The 12,067-nt window shown below is 40.1% G+C and overlaps 1 protein-coding gene across 3 annotated transcripts in view; it reads right to left on the bottom strand.

Annotated features, from left to right (window-relative positions):
- Window positions 1-12,067, bottom strand: part of ANKRD11 (ankyrin repeat domain containing 11) — a 1,020,931-nt gene that overhangs the window by 753,606 nt on the left and 255,258 nt on the right. For all 3 annotated transcript variants that reach the window (XM_053690514.1, XM_053691658.1, XM_053691096.1), the window contains exon 2: window positions 9,072-9,152. The gene's annotated coding sequence lies outside the window, so the exon portion shown is untranslated. The remainder of the gene's footprint in view (window positions 1-9,071; window positions 9,153-12,067) is intronic.

The raw sequence follows: 12,067 nt of genomic DNA, 5'->3' as shown, positions 1-12,067 counted from the left end.
TGGACAGGATGACATGTCCACTAGATCTGCATACCAGGTCCTGCGTGGCCACGCAGGCGCTATTAGAATCACTGATGCTTTCTCCTGTTTGATCCTTGCAATCAAACGAGGAAGCATCGGGAATGGTGGAAACACATAAGCCATCCTGAAGGTCCAAGGTGCTGTCAAGGCATCTATCAGGACCGCTCCCGGGTCCCTGGACCTGGACCTGGACCCGTAACGAGGAAGCTTGGCGTTCTGGCGAGACGCCATGAGATCCATATCTGGTGTGCCCCAACGTCGAAGTATTTGGGCAAAGACCTCCGGATGAAGTTCCCACTCCCCCGGATGAAAAGTCTGGCGACTTAGGAAATCCGCCTCCCAGTTGTCCACTCCTGGGATGTGGATCGCTGACAGGTGGCAAGAGTGAGACTCTGCCCAGCGAATTATCTTTGATACTTCCATCATCGCTAGGGAACTTCTTGTCCCTCCCTGATGGTTGATGTAAGCCACAGTCGTGATGTTGTCCGACTGAAACCTGATAAACCTCAGAGTTGCTAACTGAGGCCAAGCCAGTAGGGCATTGAGAACTGCTCTCAATTCCAGAATGTTTATTGGAAGGAGACTCTCCTCTTGAGTCCATGATCCCTGAGCCTTCAGGGAATTCCAGACAGCGCCCCAACCTAGAAGGCTGGCGTCTGTAGTTACAATTGTCCAGTCTGGTCTGCTGAAGGGCATCCCCCTGGACAGATGCGGCCGAGAAATCCACCATAGAAGAGAATCTCTGGTCTCCTGATCCAGATTCAGCGTAGGGGACAAATCTGAGTAATCCCCATTCCACTGACTTAGCATGCACAATTGCAGCGGTCTGAGGTGCAGGCGTGCAAAAGGAACTATGTCCATTGCCGCTACCATTAAGCCGATTACCTCCATGCATTGAGCCACTGACGGGTGTTGAATGGAATGAAGGACACGGCAAGCATTTAGAAGCTTTGTTAACCTGTCCTCTGTCAGGTAAATTTTCATTTCTACAGAATCTATAAGAGTCCCCAAGAAGGGAACTCTTGTGAGTGGTAAGAGAGAACTCTTCTCCTCGTTCACTTTCAACCCATGCGACCTTAGAAAAGCCAGTACTAACTCTGTATGAGACTTGGCAGTTTGAAAGCTTGACGCTTGTATCAGAATGTCGTCTAGGTACGGAGCTACCGAAATTCCTCGCGGTCTTAGTACCGCCAGAAGAGAGCCCAGAACCTTTGTAAAGATTATTGGAGCCGTAGCCAACCCGAAGGGAAGAACTACAAACTGGTAATGCCTGTCTAGGAAGGCAAACCTTAGATACCGGTAATGTTCTCTGTGAATCGGTATGTGAAGGTAAGCATCCTTTAAATCCACTGTGGTCATGTACTGACCTCTTTGGATCATGGGTAAGATTGTCCGAATAGTTTCCATCTTGAACGATGGAACTCTTAGGAATTTGTTTAGGATCTTTAAATCCAATATTGGTCTGAAGGTTCCCTCTTTTTTGGGAACCACAAACAGATTTGAGTAAAACCCTTGTCCGTGTTCCGACCGCGGAACTGGGTGGATCACTCCCATTAGTAAAAGGTCTTGTACACAGCGTAGAAACGCCTCTTTCTTTATCTGGTTTGTTGACAACCTTGAAAGGTGAAATCTCCCTTGTGGAGGAGAAGCTTTGAAGTCCAGAAGATATCCCTGAGATATGATCTCCAACGCCCAGGGATCCTGGACATCTCTTGCCCAAGCCTGGGCGAAGAGAGAGAGTCTGCCCCCCACTAGATCCGCTTCCGGATCGGGGGCCCTCACTTCATGCTGTCTTAGGGGCAGCAGCAGGTTTTCTGGCCTGCTTGCCCTTGTTCCAGGTCTGGTTAGGTTTCCAGCCTTGTCTGTAGCGAGCAACAGCTCCTTCCTGTTTTGGAGCAGAGGAAGTTGATGCTGCTCCTGCCTTGAAGTTACGAAAGGCACGAAAATTAGACTGTCTAGCCCTAGGTTTGGCTCTGTCTTGAGGCAGGGCATGGCCTTTACCTCCCGTAATATCAGCGATAATTTCTTTCAAACCGGGCCCGAATAAAGTCTGCCCCTTGAAAGGTATGTTAAGTAATTTCGATTTAGAAGTTACATCAGCTGACCAGGATTTTAGCCACAGCGCTCTGCGTGCCTGAATGGCGAATCTGGAATTCTTAGCCGTAAGTTTAGTTAAATGTACTACGGCATCAGAAATAAATGAATTAGCTAGCTTAAGGGTTTTAAGCTTAAGTGAAATCTCATCTAATGTCGCTGAGTCAAGGGTGTCTTCCAGAGACTCAAACCAAAATGCAGCCGCAGCCGTGACAGGCGCAATGCATGCAAGGGGTTGTAATATAAAACCTTGTTGAACAAACATTTTCTTAAGGTAACCCTCTAACTTTTTATCCATTGGATCTGAAAAAGCACAGCTATCCTCCACCGGGATAGTGGTACGCTTAGCTAAAGTAGAAACTGCTCCCTCCACCTTAGGGACCGTTTGCCATAAGTCCCGTGTGGTGGCGTCTATTGGAAACATTTTTCTGAATATAGGAGGGGGTGAGAAAGGCACACCGGGTCTGTCCCACTCCTTAGTAATAATTTCAGTAAGTCTCTTAGGTATAGGAAAAACGTCAGTACTCGTCGGAACCGCAAAATATTTATCCAACCTACACATTTTCTCTGGGATTGCAACTGTGTTACAATCATTCAGAGCCGCTAACACCTCCCCTAGCAACACACAGAGGTTTTCCAGCTTAAACTTAAAATTTGAAATGTCTGAATCCAATTTATTTGGATCAGATCCGTCACCCGCAGAATGAAGCTCTCCGTCCTCATGCTCTGCATATTGTGACGCAGTATCAGACATGGCCCTAGCATTATCAGTATACTCTGTTCTCATCCCAGAGTGATCTCGTTTACCTCTAAGTTCTGGCAATTTAGACAAAACTTCAGTCATAACATTAGCCATGTCTTGTAAAGTGATTTGTAATGGCCGCCCTGATGTACTTGGCGTTACAATATCACGCACCTCCTGAGCGGGAGATGCAGGTACTGACACGTGAGGCAAGTTAGTCGGCATAACTTCCCTCTCGTTGTCTGGTGAATGTTGCATAACATGTACAGATTGACTTTTATTTAAAGTAGCATCAATGCAATTAGTACATAAATTTCTATTGGGCTCCACCTCGGCTTTTGAACATATTGCACAAAGAGTTTCCTCTGTGTCAGACATGTTTAAACAAACTAGCAATTAGACTAGCAAGCTTGGAAATACTTTTCAACTAAATTTACAAGCAATATGTAAAAACGTTACTGTGCCTTTAAGAAGCACACAAAAACTGTCACAGTTGAATAACAATGAACCGGATTAGTTATATAAACCAAAATTAGCAAAGGATTGCACACATTAGCAATGGATGATTAACCCTTAATATCAGAAAAAAACGTATAACAATTGACAATATAAACGTTTTTATCACAGTCAAGCACAGTCTCACAGGTCTGCTGTGAGTGATTACCTCCCTCAAAACTAGTTTTGAAGACCCCTGAGCTCTGTGGAGACGTCCTGGATCATGCAGGGAGAAAAAGACAGACTGTGACTGAATTTCTGATGCGTAGTAAAAGCGCCAAAATAGGCCCCTCCCACTCACACTACAACAGTGAGGGGAGCTCAGTAAACTGTTTTAATTTAAAACAACGACAGCCATGTGGAAAATAAAGCCCAAAACAATTTTCACCAAGTACCTCAGATAATTAAACGATTTAACATGCCAGCAAACGTTTAAAATCTAATATATGAAATGTCTTTAAAAAGCCTGCTGCTAGTCGCTCCCACTGCAAGTTAGGCTAAAAGATATATGCATACAGTATTTTCCCAGTGAAGTGCCATTCCCCAGAAATACTTAAGTGTTAACATATATACATGTCAGCCTGATACCAGTGCTACTACTGCATTTAAGGCTGTACTTACATTATATCGGTATTAGCAGTATTTTCAAAGTCAATTCCATTCCTTAGAAAATAATATACTGCAACATACCTCTTTGCAGGTGAACCTGCCCGCTGTCCCCTGATCTGAAGTTACCTTACTCCTCAGAATGGCCGAGAACAGCAAACGGATCTTAGTTACGTCCGCTAAGATCATATACAAACTCAGGTAGATTCTTCTTCAAATTCTGCCTGAGAAGGAAACAACACACTCCGGTGTCGTTTAAAATAACAAACTTTTGATTGAAGATATAAAAAAACTAAGTTTAATCACCACAGTCCTCTCACACATCCTATCTATTAGTTGGGTGCAAGAGAATGACTGGGTGTGACGTAGAGGGGAGGAGCTATATAGCAGCTCTGCTTGGGTGATCCTCTTGCACTTCCTGTTGGGGAGGAGTTAATATCCCATAAGTAATGATGACCCGTGGACTGACTACACTTAACAGGAGAAATTAATTTACAAGCAATATATAAAACGTTACTGTGCCTTTAAGAAGCACAGAAAAACTGACACAGTTGAAATAACAATGAACAAAAATAGTTATAGCAACCAAATTTTCACAGTAAATGTATTAAGTTAGCAAAGGATTGCACCCACCAGCAAATGGATGATTAACCCCTTAGTACCCAAAAACGGATAACAATTATATAATTAACGTTTTTCTCACAGTCAAATACACTGTCACAGGACTACTGTGACTGATTACCTCCCTCAAAATGGATTTTGAAGACCCCTGAGCTCTCTAGAGACGATCTGGATCATGGAGGATGAAGTAGACAGATTGTGACTGAATTTTTACTGCGCAAAAAAGCGCTAAAATAGGCCCCTCCCACTCATATTACAACAGTGGGGAAGCTCAGAAACTGTTTCTATGCAGAAAACAAAAATGGCCATGTGGTAAAAATCAAGCCCCAATAAGTTTTATCACCAAGTACCTTCCAAAAAACGATTAACATGCCAGTAAACGTTTTAAACATACATTTGAAAGTTATGTATTATTATTAATAAGCCTGCTACCAGTCGCATTTACTGCAGTTAAGGCTCATACATTATTTCAGTATTTACAGTATTTTTAGAGTCAATTCCATTCCTTAGAAAATACATTCAGTGCACACACACACACACACACACACACACATCAGCCTGATACCAGTCGCTATCGCTGCATTTAAGGCTGAACTTACTTTACAATGGCATCAGCAGTATTTTCTCAGTCAATTCCATTCCTCAGAAAATTATTTACTGCACATACCTATTTGTTGCAGGGGGGCCCTGCATGCTATTCCCCTTCTCTGAAGTTACCTCACTTTTCCTCAGATGAGAAACAGTCAGTGGGTCTTAGTTACGTCTGCTAAGGCCATAGAAAAAAACCCAGGCAGATTCTTCTTCTAAAGCTGCCTGAGAATAAACAGCACACTCCGGTGCCATTTAAAAATAAACTTTTGATTGTAGAAATAAAACTAAGTTAAAAAACACCACAGATCTCTCACAGCTTCCTATCTGTTAGGCTGCAAGAGTATGACAGGTGAGGGGAGGAGCTATATAGCAAGCTCTGCTGGGTAATTCTCTTGCAGTTTCCTGTTAGGAAGAGAAATATTCCATAAGTAATGGATGACCCGTGGACTGACTACACTTAACAGGAGAAATATATATATATATATATATATATATATATATATATATATATATATATATATATATATATATATATATATATATATATATATATATATATATACACACACCATTGTGTATATATATATATATATATATATATATTTTACATCATTAATTACATGTGATTCTCACTGAAGGGGTAGTATTAGTAGTAGTAGTATTATTATTATTATTATTATTATTATTATTAACTGTGAGCTGAGTACTCCATTTTTATATCCATCACTCAAGGTCTTAGTATCTATTACCTTACTTCCCTTTAAAAATTTGCTTATTTGCATTATCAGACTCAATTTTGAGTCTTAATAAAATCTTTTCTTTTAGATTTTTATATTGAATCACATTATTTGTGTCTCTTTATTAGGTTTATTTTTCTAAATTTGACTAGTATCTAGTGATGTCTTCTGTTAGCAGCGTGCACTAGTTTAAAGCATAAATTCTGAGTTTTGGATTTTGAATTTTAAACTACAGATTTAAATTTAAACTTAAAATAAATTATGCTTTAAATTATATTTAAAAGCAATATGTCAATATAACATCTAAATTAATAAAAATAAAAATACTAGCTATATAGCTATTTCACATATACAGATACCACTTCAACCGTGTTTGTGAGATATATATATTAGTTGTCTTAAATAGACACTACTTTGAACCGATTTGAGAGATAGAGATAGATAGATATATATATATATATATATATATATATATATATATATATATATATATATATATATATATATAAGGTCTTTACCCTTTTGTATCTTTGTATATTTCTTTTATGTTAACTCTGTCAAATTGAATATCATGAACTGTATCGGTCCTCTATGTTTAAAATGATACAATGACATTGGAAATAATTACTATGAAGGGTTAATCCTAGAACTGTCTGTAAGGCTACATAGGCATTGGTTGAATTTGTTAGCCAATTATCCTCTAGGTTTGCTTTTAAATAGGCAACACAGTTATACTGAATTAGCTTTGATTACGTCTGTTTAGCCGAAACATGTTAGCCTTCAGTTTGCCTGTGCTGCCTTACTAACATGACTACGGACCCTCCTGGAACCTTTTAAAAGTTTGTGAATAAAGGAACTGTTTTTAATTTTGCCCTGGATTGCTTGTTCTCTCTTTTCCAATATATATATATATATATATATATATATATATATATATATATATATATATATATATATATATATATATATATATATATATATATATATATATATATATATATATATATATATATATAGTAGAGAAAATAACTCATTGTGTAAACCATTTACAAATCTAGACAAGTCAGAAAACTTGCTTTTACCACAGAAACTCTGATTACACTGTTTCCAATGCAGCAGAGGATTCTGGGTGAGATATACAAATGAGGTTCACGACTCACTTTTTTAATTCTAGCCTGCTTTTTAAGGCAGACTTCCCTTTACGCCATAGCATCGCCGCATTACACAGCTTCTAAGCTTAGCTAGGGGTAGTACAGTGATTCAGACCAACACATACACATACATACACACATATTACACACACACACATATTACACACACACACATATTACACACACACATACACATATTACACACACACATACACATATTACACACACACATACACATATTACACACACACATATATTACACACACACATATATTACACACACACACACATACACATATTACACACACACACATATTAAACACACACACACACATATTACACACACACATACACATATTACACACACACATACACATATTACACACACATACTACACACACACACACATATTACACACACACACACATATTACACACACACACACATATTACACACACACACACATATTACACACACACACACATATTACACACACACACACATATTACACACACACACACATATTACACACACACACACATATTACACACACACACACATATTACACACACACACACATATTACACACACACACACATATTACACACACACATATTACACACACACACATATTACACACACACATATTACACACACACATTACACACACACATACATATTACACACACACATACATATTGCACACACACATATATTGCACACACACACACATACATATTACACACACACACATATATTACACACACACACACACATATTACACACACACACATATATTACACACACACATTACACACACACATTACACACACACATATATTACACACACACACATTACACACACACATTACACACACATACACATATTACACACACATACACATATTACACACACATACACATATTACACACACATACACGTGGCCCCTCCTATGAAAGATGGCCTTCCCCTAAAAAGGAGGGGTCACATGCTCAGTAGGAGCTGGTGACAGTTTAAATATAAAAAGACTGTGCAAATTTTGTTAATGGAAGTAAATTGGAAAGTTGTTTAAAATTGCATGTTCTATCTGAATAATGAAAGTTTCATTTTGACTTGAGTGTCCCTTTAAGAGCTTATATTGCGTTAAGTACTTTTAGAGCCCAGAGGGCTCTGTGCATTGCAGTGTACCAGCCTCTATTTATTACAAATTGAAGATATGTTGACCTTTAACTTACACATTTTAGAAGTGTTTCTATCTATAAGCCCTCTTCGTCAAATACATATTCACAAGACATAAGAACAAAAAAAGACAAAAATACAAACATGTTCTATTAAATGGGGCCGCGTATGTTCCTGTTCATCACTACTTAGCCCTCTCAAGGAACATGTTCTGAATCTGTTGATAGAAAACATGCAAACCCGGCAGATAATATCCAAAATCACAAAGCCCCAACCAAATAAGTGAAATGACAGTGTGCACAGTGATATAATGCATGAGCTGTAACACACTCCCTCTTCAACTTCACATTTTGCCCCAGAATCCTCTTTCACCCCTACAGTTATTCTCCACCCCATGGTTTCTGGCTTTACAAGGGCTTGTAAGTGGCTTCAGGTTAATTCTGATCCCAGTACCATGCTGACATTGAAGCAGGAAAAAGCAACACCACCCAGCATTCCTGACATGACACTCAAAATGATAAACAACTTGTACAACAGACGTTGCAGCCATTTATAACTGCTAAATCTAAGCTGTGGGCAATATGGCACAGAAACAAGCAGTGTGGCAGCACTGATTCTGAAAGTTAATGGGCAACCTTTTTTCTTTACGATTTTCAATTAAACAATTGTCCTTATTAAAGAGACGTTCATCCAGCCCTAAGCTCTCAAATACTCATTAAAAGAAAAAAAACAATAAGTGAGAAAGTACAGAGCAAAAATAGAATTCAAAAACTTATCAGCACTACATATTTAAACAGGGTTAAAAACAATGCTGGTTCAGCATTAATACTTACCGACTCCATAGCAGGAAGTTGCCTTGTGCTTCTCTTATAAAATCCAAAGTTATCCAAAATTAAGACTGCAGTTTGGGGAATCTGAAAATCAAGATTCGTTTAAGGTAAGTCAGAAAAAATTAAATAAATAAAAAACTGATGTGGATTAAAAAGGGACAGTAAATTCAAAATTGAAGTCACATTAAACCCAAACTTTTTCTTTCATGATTCAGATAGATAATGTAATTTTAAAACAGCATTCCAATTTACTTCTATTATCTTATTTGCTTCATTCTCTTGGTATCTGTTGAATTAACAGCAATGCACATGGGTGAGCTAACATGAGGCATATATGTGCAGCTACCAATCAGCAGCTTCTAAAAAAAAAAATATATAATTTATGCTTACCTGATAAATTCATTTCTCCTGTAGTGTAGTCAGTCCACGGGTCATCCATTACTTATGGGATTATAACTCCTCCCTAACAGGAAGTGCAAGAGGATCACCCAAGCAGAGCTGCTATATAGCTCCTCCCCTCTACGTCATATCCAGTCATTCGACCGAAACCATACGAGAAAGGAGAAACTATAGGGTGCAGTGGTGACTGGAGTTTAATTAAAATTTAGACCTGCCGTAAAAAACAGGGCGAGCCGTGGACTGACTACACTACAGGAGAAATGAATTTATCAGGTAAGCATAAATTATATTTTTTCCTGTTAAGTGTAGTCAGTCCACGGGTCATCCATTACTTATGGGATACCAATACCAAAGCTAAAAGAACACGGATGACGGGAGGGACAGGCAGGATCTTTACACGGAAGGAACCACTGCCTGTAGAACCTTTCTCCCAAAAACAGCCTCCGAAGAAGCAAAAGTGTCAAATTTGTAAAATTTTGAAAAGGTATGAAGTGAAGACCAAGTTGCAGCCTTGCAAATCTGTTCAACAGAGGCCTCATTCTTAAAGGCCCAAGTGGAAGTCACAGCTCTAGTAGAATGAGCTGTAATCCTTTCAGGAGGCTGCTGTCCAGCAGTCTCATAGGCTAAACGTATTATGCTATGAAGCCAAAAAGAGAGAGAGGTAGCCGAAGCTTTTTGACCTCTCCTCTGTCCAGAATAAACGACAAACAGGGAAGAAGTTTGATGAAAATCTTTAGTTGCCTGCAAATAAAATTTCAGGGCACGGACGACGTCCAGATTGTGCAAAAGTCGTTCCTTCTTTGAAGAAGGGTTAGGGCACAATGATGGAACAACAATCTCTTGATTGATATTCTTGTTAGTGACTACCTTAGGTAAGAACCCAGGTTTAGTACGCAGAACTACCTTGTCTGAATGAAAAATCAGATAAGGAGAATCACAATGTAAGGCCGATAACTCAGAGACTCTTCGAGCCGAGGAAATAGCCATTAAAAACAGAACTTTCCAAGATAACAGCTTGATATCGATGGAATGAAGGGGTTCAAACGGAACACCTTGCAGAACGTTAAGAACTAAGTTTAAGCTCCACGGCGGAGCAACAGTCTTAAACACAGGCTTAATCCTAGCCAAAGCCTGACAAAAAGCCTGAACGTCTGGAACTTCTGCAAGACGTTTGTGTAAAAGGATAGACAGAGCTGAAATCTGTCCCTTTAACGAACTAGCAGATAAGCCCTTTTCTAAACCTTCTTGTAGAAAAGACAATATCCTAGGAATCCTAACCTTACTCCATGAGTAACTCTTGGATTCGCACCAATATAAGTATTTACGCCATATTTTATGGTAAATTTTCCAGGTAACAGGTTTCCTAGCCTGTATTAAGGTATCAATCACTGACTCCGAGAATCCACGCTTTGATAGAATCAAGCGTTCAATCTCCATGCAGTCAGCCTCAGAGAAATTAGATTTGGATGTTTGAAAGGACCCTGAATCAGAAGGTCCTGTCACAGAGGCAGAGACCATGGGGGACAGGACGACATGTCCACTAGATGGCCACGCAGGCGCTATTAGAATCACCGATGCTCTCTCCTGTTTGATCCTGGCAATCAATCGAGGAAGCATCGGGAAAGGTGGAAACACATAAGCCATGTTGAAGACCCAAGGTGCTGTCAGAGCATCTATCAGCACCGCTCCCGGGTCCCTAGACCTGGATCCGTAACAAGGAAGCTTGGCGTTCTGGCGAGACGCCATGAGATCCAGATCTGGTTTGCCCCAATGATGAAGCAGTTGGGCAAACACCTCCGGATGAAGTTCCCACTCCCCCGGATGAAAGGTCTGGCGACTTAGAAAATCCGCCTCCCAGTTCTCCACGCCTGGGATGTGGATCGCTGACAGGTGGCAAGAGTGAGACTCTGCCCAGCGAATTATCTTTGAGACTTCCATCATCGCTAGGGAACTCCTTGTTCCTCCTTGATGGTTGATGTAAGCCACAGTCGTGATGTTGTCCGACTGAAACCTGATGAACCTCAGAGTTGCTAACTGAGGCCAAGCCAGAAGAGCATTGAAAATTGCTCTTAATTCCAGAATGTTTATTGGAAGGAGTCTCTCCTCCTGAGTCCATGATCCCTGAGCCTTCAGGGAATTCCAGACTGCGTCCCAACCTAGAAGGCTGGCGTCTGTTGTTACAATCGTCCAATCTGGCCTGCGGAAGGGCATCCCCTTGGACAGATGTGGCTGAGAAAGCCACCATAGAAGAGAATCTCTGGTCTCTTGATCCAGATTTAGCAGAGGGGACAAATCTGAGTAATCCCCATTCCACTGATTTAGCATGCACAATTGCAGCGGTCTGAGATGCAGGCGCGCAAATGGTACTATGTCCATTGCCGCTACCATTAAGCCGATTACCTCCATGCACTGAGCCACTGACGGGTGTTGAATGAAATGAAGGACACGGCAAGCATTTAGAAGTTTTGATAACCTGTCCTCCGTCAGGTAAATTTTCATTTCTACAGAATCTATAAGAGTCCCTAGAAAGGGAACTCTTGTGAGTGGCAATAGAGAACTCTTTTCTACGTTCACCTTCCATCCATGCGACCTTAGAAATG

This window comes from Bombina bombina, chromosome 1 (genome assembly GCF_027579735.1).
Source record: "Bombina bombina isolate aBomBom1 chromosome 1, aBomBom1.pri, whole genome shotgun sequence".
In the NCBI taxonomy this organism is placed as follows: domain Eukaryota; kingdom Metazoa; phylum Chordata; class Amphibia; order Anura; family Bombinatoridae; genus Bombina; species Bombina bombina.
The sequence above is the reverse complement of the archived record's forward strand: the minus strand, read 5'-3'. Positions and strand labels throughout refer to the sequence as shown.